The 13325-nt window shown below is 39.5% G+C and overlaps 1 long non-coding RNA gene across 2 annotated transcripts in view; it reads left to right on the top strand.

Annotated features, from left to right (window-relative positions):
* LOC141279555 (uncharacterized) overlaps positions 1-13325 on the top strand; it is a 145341-nt gene that overhangs the window by 48898 nt on the left and 83118 nt on the right. For both annotated transcript variants that reach the window (XR_012334021.1, XR_012334022.1), the window contains exon 2: positions 1086-1228. This is a non-coding gene — a long non-coding RNA (uncharacterized lncRNA). The remainder of the gene's footprint in view (positions 1-1085; positions 1229-13325) is intronic.

Below are 13325 nucleotides of genomic sequence, written 5' to 3'. Positions count from 1 at the left end.
AAGATTCTCCATATTTCATTCAGTTATTATCCTAATGATGAGTATTATGGTACTTCTAAGTATTTTGCTGTTGCAAATGAGCTGAAGTCAACATTCTCATACCGGTCTCCTTGTGCACATGCGCAATTGTTTCTCTTGGTTAGAAAAAGGTAGGTTGGATTGCTGAGTCAAAGGCTACATGCTTTAAAATGTTCAACTGATTCGGTCAACTGCTCTGTATCGTGGCTGCCTCACTTCCCATTCCCTCCATCGACGGTGTTTTGGGATAGTCTACCCCACTTTCAGCCGTCCAGGTATTCTTCTACTTCCCCATATCATGCTCCAGTTATTGTGGGTTTATACTAATATCCATTAACCAACTGGATTGATGAATTCCTTCACCTGAAAGCAGTCGACTGATATTCAGCCTTCATTTACTCCTCCTTTTAGTGCACCTTCCAGTACAGCAGAAATTGGAAAACTTTTAAACCAAACTAGATTTTTACACTTCCCTACAGGCAAAGTGCTGGGTACAAATTAGATCCTGCCAATAAGATGCTTTCATTGGAAATTTGAAGGTGGAAATGAGGTTGAGGCATCTCCTGTTACTTTAGGGGCTGTTTCTGATGTTGTGTATGATTATGGAATATAGTGGTTTCACCCCTGAGAAGTGGTCCAGTGTCTAATCCCCAGATTTGTAGATGGTGAGAGCGCCAGTGACCTCTGGATACCAAGTACTTGATCCTGGATTTTATGTGCACTGACATTTTCTTGGACTCAATAGTTCCAATGGCAGCTCCTTGATTTTCCACCTCCCTAGTTGGGACAGGTGTGAAAGCTTCCCTGGTGGGTCAGTTCTGTAGTGTTCTGAGTATCATGCTTGGAGACCTAGCCTACAGCCCAGTCCAGCCGTCCTTCCACCAATTTCCTGAGCACCTAATTCCTACTATTAAATCCCGTTCTGCATAAAATCCCTATGGTGGTCTCTGCTTCCTGTAATTGAATCCTGACTAATACATACTTGCTACATGGTGTCTGATTTTTTTTTTAACTTTTATTTTTTATTTATTTTATTTTTAAAATATTTATTTATTTGGTTGTACCAGGTCTCATTTACGGCTCATGGGCTCCTCAATTGTGACATGCAAACCCCCAGTTGCGGCATGATGTGGGATCTAGTTCCCTCACCAGGTATCGAACCCGGGCCCCCTGCACTGCGAGCACGGAGTCCTATCCACTGTGCCACCAGGTAAGTCCCTTGTTTTTTATTTTTTAAATTAATTTTTATTGGAGTATAGCTGCTTTACAATGTTGTGTTAGTTTCTGCTGTACAGCAAAGTGAATCAGCTATACGTACACATATATCCACTCTTTTTTGGATTTCCTTCCCATTTAGGTCACCGCAGAGCACTGAGTAGAGTTCCCTGTGCTATACAGTAGGTTCTCATTAGTTATCTATTTTATACATAGTATCAATAGTGTATATATGTCAATCCCAATCTCCCAATGCATCCCACCCCCCTTTCCTCCTTGGTATCCATACGTTTTGATCTCTATGTCTGTGTCTCTATTCTGCTTTGCAGATAAGATCATCTATAACATTGTTCTAAATTCCACATATATGCGTTAATATATGATGTTTGTTTTTCTCTTTCTGACTTACTTCACTCTGTATGGCAGTCTCTAGGTTCATCCACGTCTCTACAAATGACCCAATTTCATTCCTTTTTATGGCTGAATAATATCCATTGTATATATGTACCACATCTTCTTTATCTATTCCTCTGTTGAAGGACATTTAGGTTGCTTCCATGTCCTGGCTATTGTAAACAGTGCTGCAATGAACATTGGGGTGCATGTGTCTTTTTTTAAATATCTTTATTGGAGTATAATTGCTTTACAATGTTGTGTTACTTTCTGCTGTACAGCAAAGTGAATCAGCTAAATGTATACATATATCCCCATATCCCCTCCCTCTTGAGCCTCCCTCCCACCCTCCCTATGCCACCCCTCTAGGTTGTCCCAAAGCAACGAGCTGATCTCCCTGTGCTCTATGCAGCTGCTTCCCGCTAGCTATCCATTTTACATTTGGTAGTGTATATAGTGTATACGTGTCATTGCTACTCTCTCACTTCATCCCAGCTTCCCCTTCTCTCCCGTATTTTCAAGTCTGTTCTTTATATCTGCATCTTTACTCCTGCCTTGCCACTAGGTTCATCAGTACCAAACACTCCTAGTTTATCATTCTAAGACACTCAGTCCTATACCAGACGTTTCAAAACAGCTACCATGGAAGTTCACACAGGACGCTGTGACTCCATTTTGAACTACTTAACACAGCTTAGGTTGAATCCTACAATTTTCACACAAGATGAGTAGGAATCATAACACAAAAGAAATCACATTCTGACAGAGACAGTATCATGTGGTGCATAAAAAGAGCCCCAAGCTTCAAGTCTGTAGCCCGTGCTCTGGTCTTGGCTCTGCACCTTACCAGCCCAGTGACCTTAATTAAATCCCTTACCTCTTCTGGGAACGAGTTTCCTAGACTTTAAAATAAAAGGTGCCAGATGGCTTTCAAGGCCATTTTATTTTATTTATTAATTTATTTATATTTTATTTATTTATTTTTGGCTGCGTTGGGTCTTTGTTGCTGCGCACGGGCTTTCTCTAGTTGCAGCGAGCGGGGGCTACTCTTCGTTGTGGTGTGCGGGCTTCTCATTGTGGTAGCTTCTCTTGTTGCGGAGCACGCGCTCTAGGCGTGTGGGCTTCAGTAGTTGTGGCTCGCAGGCTCTAGAGCGCAGACTCAGTAGTTGTGGAGCATGGGCTTTGCTGCTCCGTGGCATGTGGGATCTTCCTGGACCAAGGCTTGAACCTGTGTCCCCTGCACTGGCAGGCAGATTCTTAACCACTGGGCCACTAGGGAAACCCTCAAGGCCATTTTAATTCAAAGACTTTATAGTCCTTTGAAATCATTATCTGAATCTAAGCATGAAATGGTTAACTACTGAATAACATCATAGCCCACTAAGTATTAAAAACCTTGCAAATGACATGTTTACTTCCCTTCCTCCTTGTTCTGCTTGTCAGTGTTAGGTATTAAGTTTTCTCTGTCTGTCTGCTTTCTTTTGTTTTGTCTTCCATTAATAGTAAATTGATATAAAATTGCAGTTCCAGAGAATTAGAGGTGTTGCTATGGAAACAGCCTTGATTCATTGAGGTAAACATTAAGCTGTTGATGCTATTCTTTGAGGTGCTTGTAAAAAGGAAAACACAAAATAAATGTTACAGTAAGAATGACATTTTGTTTTGAGTCAGTGGCCCACACTTTCAAGGCTGGATCTGAAGGTATACACAGCACGTTATTGCAGGGATTTGACCCTAGGTCTAGTGATGCTCCCGACTCAGCAGCTGACATGATGTAGCAAGACTGAAATGTGGATGTTAGTCTTGTTTGCCTGCACCTGGGTTACAGAGGACTCTCAGAACTCATTGAGATTAACACAAAATAAAAGATACCTCTACCTCAGGCTTATTGGTTGTGGCCCAAAATTGTTCCCCTTTTAGGACCCAGTGAAATTTTTCTTCCCTTTCAAACAACTACAATACAATTCACTCACTTTAAGTGTGTATTTGGATGATTGTATACAGTCATTTAACCTCCACTAAAATCAGATAGAATGATTCCATCATTCTAAAAAGTTCTCTCTTGTCCCTTTTCAGTAGATTCCCTCCACCCTGATTCCCAGCCCCAGACAACCACCGATCTGCTGTCAGTATAGTTTTACCTTTAGTAGAACTTCACATAAATGGAATCATACTGTATGTAGTCTTTTGTGTTTGGTGTCTTTCACCTAAAATAATATTTTTGAAACTCATCCATGTGGTTGTGTATATTACTTCATTCCTTTTTTCTTGCTGTATAATAGCCCATAATACGGATATGTCACAGTTTATTTATGCACTTACTGGCAGATAGAAATTTGGGTTGTCTCCAGTTTCTCGCCATTGTAAATAATGCTGCTACCTACAAGTCTTTGTGTGGACATAAATTATATTTCTCTTGAGTAACTACCTCAGAGTAGGACTGCCAGGTGGTATGGTAAGGGTACCAAGTGTCTTAACTTTATAAGAAACCATCAAACTGTTTCCAAAGTGGCCAGACAGTTTCGCCCTCCAGCCAGAAATGTCTGAGAGTCCTACAGCCTTGCCAACAATGGGCATCGCCCCCGATTTCTGTACGTGTCTTGTCGTGGACAAGCCCCAAGTTGTGGACCATATTTAGAGCAGGACTGCTCCAAGCCTTTCATGGGAAGATGTCCATGATCCTAAATGGAATCTGAAAAATTGTCACAACCAGAACAACAGGATCTAATGCAAAACTCCCTTTGGATTAAGAGAATGAAAATTATGCAAGTCTAGTTCTATAGCATTTTATGGATTCTGCTTTTAATGCCAACATTGGGGTCTACCTTTTGTCTCAGAAGCACTTTGAGTTTTCTTCTTTCCTAAAGAATGGAAAATAAACATAGTATCTACTTTTGAAAAATGACTCACTGAGCTCCAACGTGCCTAGTGGTCTGGAAATCATGTATGCCCGTTAACCTCATCTCTGGCCTTTCTAGCAGTGCTTGGACTGATCTTGGATGAACTAAACTATAATGGTTGGACGAACAGCCAGACTCGGGAACAGAGGGAGTGATACATGTGCAAGTGGGGGTGGATGGAGCCACAGAGATGCACCTTGAGCCAGAGTAGGAAAAAAAACCAAGCTGAACCCTAATTAGGAGCCGTGGAGGATAGAACATACTGACAGAGGGAGTAGTGGAAGCGACTTTTCTAACTCAGCTAAGTTTCTTAACATTTGGTGGAAGGGAGAAGGAAATACACCACTGATCTGAGATTTCAGGATAGCCTGTTAGCTATTTTATTTTCTGCCCCTTTGGAAGGCAAATTTGAGTCACGGCACGGTCAGACGAATCAAGTGCTGCACGATTACGTGTGCAAACCCAGACTCAACAGCGCCAGGGGCACGTAGCTTCAGGGCTTATTTGTGACTGAAGAGCGTATTAGAGCAGAATATTCAGAAATGCATTAAAACATACTTATCTCTAATTACTTATAGAGGGTGGGGTAGAGCTGAGTGGAGTTATTTTGCTAAATAGTGCAGAAGAAATTCTGTTAAAAGATTAATTCACTAAGGAGAGATTGTACTATTTTCAGAAAGCAAGTAACCATAAAGTACAGGAGATCCTGAGGAGACGATGAAGCTGCCGCCACTGCCAGTGGGTTATTTTTGGCTACATATTCTGGAATGGGATACAGTTATTGAAGACATACAACAAATTAGACCTGCATTAAAACAGAGCACGGATTTTTTCACAAAAAGTAAAGTTTTAGGAAAGTTTATGGTGAAGAGTTTTTTGGGGGGATAAGAGAGGGCTATGGGGGATAAAGGTTTGATTTGGAAACCTTCTCTTTTTTCCCTTTGCTATAATTAGTTACAAGTTACAATGACTGGAAGAATTAAAATATACTTATCTTTTCAGCAAAAATACCGGGATAAAAAAGCCCCAAGCTTATGAATAGTGAAGCAAAGCACTGTAAGGTGCTTTACATATTTTACATACATTACAAATTCATTACATAATCAATGGGTCAGCAAGTATGAAGTCTCCTCTAAAGGGCTGATTCAAATGAAGTAAATAATAAGTATGAACATAATTACTGGACTTTTGGGTTAAGAAGGATGCTGGGCATCCCCAACATACTTTCTAAAATAATTTAAGAAATCAGTGGCAAATCGCAACTGCCCTGCAGATTAAACACATTAGTTCTCTCTGTCACATTCCAAGAGAAGTTATATTAACCTAAGTGTCTAAGTGGTTCCTCATCAGGATGGTAAGAGGTTTCCCTGCATCCCTAAGCTCCAGAGATGTGGGGTCTTTATAGATGAGCAACCATCGGTTATCTCTCTATCACAGGGACCGCTCTATGAGGCAGCCAGGGCCATCTCACTCCAGACCAGCCTCCCCTCTCCACTTCTGTTCAAGGGCTGCAGTTTAACATAATGCATGCACCTGGAGGAGGACACACTTTATCATTGGCTCACCAAAGCCAATCAGCAGGAAGGTAATACAGGTGCAGATCCAGGAAAGTTCAGGGGAGTGGAGTTGCCAGTGGTTTTCATTTCTATACACTGCTTCTAGCAAACAATGAACTACAAACTACTTCAAATAATTCTGGAAGAAAGAACCCTCTAACTGGTCCAACCATTACGTAACAGACCCTAAAGTCTAAGCTGACCTTAGATTGTAATATTTTAGGATCTCATTAGTTGGTTAACCATTTGGGAAAAAAACAGACCTTCACCTCATAGGGTCTCACATCAAAACAAAATCCAGATGAACTAAAGAATTAGATGTGTATGATTTAGCTATAAAATAACTAAGAATAAGAAACATCTGAGTTTGAGATGGGAAAGAACTTCTCAGGCATAAAAATCAATAGAAAAATACTATAAAACAAATATTTATAATACATTTGACCATATAAAACACATATTACTTCTGTATATGTATTTAAAAAACCACTGCAAACAAAATATAAAATTGAATAAATATTTATAAAATTATTATAGCAGTGAGCTCATGGCCTTATTATAGAAAGATTTCATGGAAGTTAACAAGAAATTAAAATTTAAATGAAATGAGCACAGGACATGAAAAGGCCATTCAAAAATTTAATTCTTACGAAAATAGCAAATAATGTATTAAGATGCCCAGCCTCCCTGGTAACTAAACAAATCGAAATGAAAACAAGATTTAGGGGCTTCCCTGGTGGTGAGTGGTTGAGAGTCCGCCTGCCAATGCAGGGGACGCGGGTTCGTGCCCCGGTCTGGGAGGATTCCGCGTGCCGCGGAGCGGCTGGGCCCGTGAGCCATGGCCGCTGAGCCTGCGCGTCCGGAGCCTGTGCTCCGCAGCGAGAGAGGGGCCCATGTACCGGAAAAAAAAAAAAAAAAGATTTAAAAAAAATTACCATATGGCAACTAATTTTTTTTAAAAGATAGTATACAAATATAGCTGATAAAGACCTTGTAATTATTGGGTAGAGTAATTTGGCCATAATTGTCAAAATTTACTTTACTTCAGTAAATTTTCCTCTATATTCTAATGAACTAGTCAGAAACTCAAGGATTTATATATCAAGATATGTATCCATTAATTCATCAAATTTGAAAAGAGAAATCTTGTCTAAACTATAGTACAGCCATATAAAAATATTATTTTTAATTATTTTTAATTTAATTATTAATTTAATTTTTAAAAGTGTTAATAGTTATTTAAAATTATAATTAGCAACGTGAGGAATGTTCAGAGTACCATGAGCTTTCTGAGGTGTAACAAATAACTTTATTTCAAAATGAAAATAGTTTATTTTTCTGATTATAAAAAATAAAATGTAAAATTAAAGTAAAAAAAACAACACAGAAGGCCCAAAGAAAAAAGTGGATCAAAACACCATCTCTCAGAGATGAAAGATGTTAAATTAATGAAGATTCTTCCATATAGGTCTCTGTGCTTATACAGAGGCACACACCTTCATGCACAAATTTATATAACACTATTTTCATGAACTGCAGCATACTCAAGCTGAATTTAGCTTTATTTCCTTTCATTCAAGATATTTATAAACCTCTTTCCAACTCAAAATTATATGTCCCCATAATGATTTGTAATGATTGCATAGTATTCTAGTTCATATTGTCCCAAAATTTAGTTAACTAGTTTTCCATTGATGGATATTTTTAACAATTAGACAGGGTTAGAGCAATGCAGCTGTGAGCTTGTTTTTAGGGGAGAGTCTCTGTCCCCTTCTAGTCTATTTTCTTATGGTGTAAATAGGAGAACATCTTGTATGTAGGTGATAAGCTTTCAGAACATAGGCACCAAGGACTCAGTGATACACCAGCTGTGCAGAGGGTTGTCGGACATCACCAACTGCAAGCTCCTGGCAACCCTTTAAGAAACAGGATTCAAGCTGCCAGAGGGAAGGGAGCCCTCATTCCTTTGAGAAGCTGAGTTTACCGGCCCCAGTAAGCCCATTCCGGGGCAACTGGGTACATGGAGTCGCTGACTGGACAATCCTGCCTGTTTCTCTCCACAGGAACATTGTCCTGAAGACTCAGAGAAAGATCCCATTTCTAATAAAGAGCTGCTTCTGGAAAGATTTTAAACGACGCAGGGGTCACTCCTGGAGCTAGAGGGCTGAGCTTGCCTTGCTTCTTCCTTTCTGATCTGGAGTTACCTTACCACAAACTCTGTGGTCTATCTGATCAGCTTGACTCAGCCTAGCTTGCGAGTTGCTTCTCGCAAAATCCTACTTTGTGTGTTGGAAGCTTAGCTTTAACTCTTACTCTCCCATTGCATTTCTGCTATTGTAATCCTAACACTTGCTAGTCCCTGCCAGGGATGCCCAACTAGGTAGAAGGTGGCATAATGCAGAAAGAAACGCACCAAGGAAAGAACATTGACATTTAAAAAAATATTTTTCTTATGGCATCCACACAGAAATCCACACCCTTCAAAAAATAAACTTGCAAGATGTTTTAAAATGATTGCTATTGTTATAAAGCATTTAAGTAACAGTAGAGTTCTTTAAAAACTAACCCCAGGGCTTCCCTGGTGGCGCAGTGGTTGAGAGTCTGCCCGCCGACGCAGCGGACACGGGTTCGTGCCCCAGTCTGGGAGGATCCCACATGCTGCGGAGCGGCTGGGCCCGTGAGCCATGGCTGCTGAGCCTGCGCGTCCAGAGCCTGTGCTCCGCAACGGGAGAGGCCACAACAGTGAGAGGTCCGCGTACCGCAAAAAAAAAAAAAAAAAAAAACTAACCCCAAATATGAGTTCCAACTTCATTTTGCTTGAAAAATTATAATGGCTTCCCAAAGCCTGCAGAGAACATATCCTGTGTGATAAGAAGACTGTTTATAATCTGACCAACTGCCTGTCTTTCTTCATTTTCTACCTTATTATGTACACTAGAGAAAAGTGCTACGATAACAAACTTCTCATCATATCTCTCAAATGGCTCAAGATATATTACCCCTTTGGGACTCAGCTCAAATGTCTGCCTTTACCTAGAGTAGGGCTTCTCAAACCTGGCCGTCCATTAGCGCCATCTGGAGCACATTTAAACAATTTCTATTTATTTATATTTCATGTTTAAAAATTTTAAATGGTTGTAGATATACAGAAGTTATAAAGATAGTATATAAAGTTCCTATATACCCTTCACAGCTTCCCTTAATATTAACATCTTACATTACCAGGTACATTTACCAAAACTGAGAAATTGACATTGGCACATCAGTAAGTAAACGACAGACTTCATTTGGATTTCATCAGTTTTTCCACGAGTGTCTTCTGTCTGTTCAAAGGGCAAAACTAGGAAATCATATTGTATTTACTTAACATGTCTCTTTAGTCTCCTCTGATCTGTGAAAATCTTCGTCTTTCTTTGTTTTTCAGGATCTTCACACTAGTCAGGTATTTGGTAGAATGTCCCTCCGGTTGTCTGATGTTTTCTCATGATTGAACTGGGGTTATGGGTTTTGGGGGAGAAAACCATAGAGGCTAAGTGCCCTTCTGTTGCTTCATGTCAGGGGACACGTGATAGCAACAGGACTTATTTTTGGTGATGTTAACCCTGATCACTTGGTCAGGTGGTGTCTGACAGGTTTTTCTACTGAAAAGTTACTGTTTTTCTTGGTCCATATTGCTGAGCTGAAATAAATAGCCTGCCAGATATTTCTCCAGCAAACAAAGGTTTATTTGGGATCTACAGAGCATTGCAGTCGGGGTCTGCAACCACGTGCAAGTTCCTGCCCGGCAAGGGAAGGAGAATGCTTTTATGGGGAGGAAAAGGAAGTTGGGATAGTAAACAGAGTCCATGGCTTTTCACTGGCCCAGTCCTTGCCAGGAAAGAAGAGTCATCTTTTTTCTTCCTGCTGGTCTCCCCACTCTATTTAATTGAGACTTCCGTTCATTAATTTTTTTTTACAATACATATTAGTTAGCGAGTCACTAAGTCCAGCCTACACTCAAAAGGAAGGGAATTAAGCCTCACCCTTTGTAGGGAGAAGCATATTTTTAAAAATGTGAACATAAGTTAAATAAATATTTTGAAGGAAATACTTTGGGGCTATGCAAACATCCCTTTTTTTACTTAAAGTTTAGTCTGCTGATTTTAACATTTATCTGTGGATTTTGCTTACAGCAGTTATTACTGTGGTGTTCTAAAGGTGATTTTCTATTTCATTTCTTCTACATTTATGAATCTGAAATTTTTCTGTAAGGAAGTTTCTACCCCCTTCCCGTTTATTTAATTATTTCATTGTTATTTATCAGTGTGAACTCATGGATATTTATTTTATGCTTTGGGTTATAAACCCGTACTACCCTTATTTATTTTTTTGCTCAAATTATTCCAGCTTTGGCCATTGGGAGCTGTTTCAGGCTGGCCCCTATGTCCTTGTGACATGCTCCCCTTACTCCTATCCTCCTCTTTCTTTTAAATAACACTTCCTTATTTTCTACAAAGATGTTCCAGGGTCGTCTTATATTTTCCCTGCTTCAGGCCTGAGAATATGTCATTTCTTCAGGGAGCCCTGTTTCCTTTTATTGGAGACTGGTATCTAGAAACTAAGACCTGGTGTTAAGTGTGTTCATTTATTGCTGGGTTATCATTGTCTTTAAGCCCTCTCAGTGGACAGAACTAGGAAACATGTGCATACTACCCCAGGAATACATACATATTTACATTATTTATTCATGTGTCTACCTGTATATATATTAAAATAAACATAAACTCATACTAATATCTTCAATTCTAATCCAGCACCACATTCTAACCTTCCCTGGGGAACATTTTTAAATGTCTTTGTCTGGGCCTCAACTCAGGCCAATTAAATCAGAAACTTGGGATGTCCTGCCTCCATTGGTTGTTTTTTTTTTGAAACTCCCCAGAAGATTTTAATGGTTCAACCAGGATTGAGAACTACTGTCTAGGGTGGCCTTTCCCATTTGTCCTTTTGATGAAGTCCATTCAATGAGCTGGCCCCTCAGTTCAATCTTCCAGCATCCCATAGACCATTATGTCCTTCCTCCCTGAAACTCCCACCCATCATTGCTTTGTTCCAGATGGATGTGGTATAGCCTTTAACACATGGACTGTACTTAATTCTCTAGATGTTGGTCTTAGTCAACAGACAGTGAGCCCCTTCAGGGCAGCTGATTGTACCATTATCTGCTCCCCTTCATAGTTATCAGACCGGGAGAACAAATATGGCTGCCACCAGCCCTAGGAAGGAAATCTTCACTGGTGAGATGCCCATGAACTGGATGACCTCCCCCCGGACCCTTCTCAGAGACCAAATAGATTTAGGGAGTGATTCTGCTGTAGAGGGGAAGGAGACAAGCTCAAATCAGGGATGTGATTGTTGCTGCTGTAACAGTAAGTCACACCGTCTTAATTGTCTGCCTGGACCTGTGCACCCTGGGAAACTCAGGTTACAGAAGTAAAACCTATGTACGTGACTGGAGATCAGAAAGACCATAGAGAAAGAGAGTTGTTATATTAAGGAGAAAGCGAAATGTTTTTCAACTCTTGTAGTTGTTGGGGTTATAAAACTCTTTTGATGAGAAATATTCTTTTTAATATTTGTCGGTAAAAGTTTCAACCTCTCCTTCCAGTGTAATGAATATATACAAACCTTCAGATGTGGCACCAGCACATTCTGTTTCACCTCTAGGAGTCCAGGAAGGGGGAACTGATGAGCAGAAAAAAGACTAATTTTAAAATGAGTGGTTGAGTGATTGATGGATTACATTTATTATCTCAAAAGGGATCAGTTATCAAGGGAAACATAATTTTCTATTTAAGAAACATAATTAAATAGAAAACTAAGATAATGAGAAAGTCAACTATGAGTATTATTCAAGCTCTTGCCTATTTGGGAAAATGAGCAGTGCTACTCAGGGTACTTCTGGATCTGTAGTTGCTAGAACAAAATCAGAAAAGAAATGGGGAAAGAAGTGCATACACAGCTCATTTCTAAAAATAGAGCAACACGTAATGGATGACATCTGAGGTAGTTTGTTGTTGATGTCATTAAGGCAACAGAGTTTTAATTGAAATTGACACAGACATATTTCCTCTCAACCTAGGCTTTCAGCACAGGAGCTACAGGATAAATATCTATTGACTGACTGACAAGGAATCTCTCTCAAGACTAGGGTACGATTGTAATGGGAGTGGAGTAGAGTGGAAAACCATTTGACTTAATAGATAGAGGAAGTATTTGAAAATTTAAAGAGATCTCATGGGGGAAAGACATTTACCCAAAGGAAAGAATAGTTAGCAGTGGGTCGTCAGGGGAAGGCTAGCAGGGGAGATGTTTCTCGATAAAGGGTCTTTCCTTTAATCATGCCATGTTATATATGCCCACTACCACCATCATCAACTCAGTTCTTAAAGAGTAGAGTCAAAGAAAATTTAACAGTCGAATGCATTGACTTATGAAGACATTCATAAACAGTTTATAGACACATACATTGTAGGAAATCTCACTTGAATACTTGAATTTTTTTTTTTCACTTAAATTGTTGATGGAAATCTCCCACTGGAAATGCATGATTTCTCCAGAATTTATTTTTATAATTAAATCCTTGTGGCTATAAGCCTGGATATATATGCAGAATAATCAATATTTGAATGAACAATGAAAAAATGCAGACAAAGGAAAGACAAGTGCCTTTTCAAGAATCCTCTATTTTGTGCATTTTTAATGATGAACGTTCCTTCAAGGGAGTGCAGCAGCAAACTAAGGTTAGGAACTATGTAGGATTTATTCCAGATTCCGCATCCACCACACAGTGCTTGGTACAGAGCAAATTTTTTTTGAATGAAATTTTAACATCTAAGACACTAGGAGCAGGTTTTAAGTGAAGGCTGAATTTGTTATTCTTTTTTCACACACTGGAGAACTGAGACCCGGAGAGGTTAACTGGGTTTTTTGAAACTATTGGAAAATCAGTGATAGCACTAGGGACTGAATGCATACTTTCTACTCCTGGTCATTCACTTGTAGGAAATTACTAGCCTGATTTGCCTTTTTGGCAGGCTTTGGTCACGTCCATGGCTGACTTTTCCCTTAGTCACAGTGCCTGGGTCTCATGACACTTAAAGGCCCACAAAAAATGATTTATTATACTTTCTTTTAAAATAACTTTTTAAAAAGTTATATCAACACAGTCATAAAATATCATCTTCAACATTTTTTTAATGGA

The sequence above is a fragment of the Tursiops truncatus genome, chromosome 9, assembly GCF_011762595.2.
Source record: "Tursiops truncatus isolate mTurTru1 chromosome 9, mTurTru1.mat.Y, whole genome shotgun sequence".
Taxonomy (NCBI): Eukaryota; Metazoa; Chordata; class Mammalia; order Artiodactyla; family Delphinidae; genus Tursiops; species Tursiops truncatus.
The sequence above is the reverse complement of the archived record's forward strand: the minus strand, read 5'-3'. Positions and strand labels throughout refer to the sequence as shown.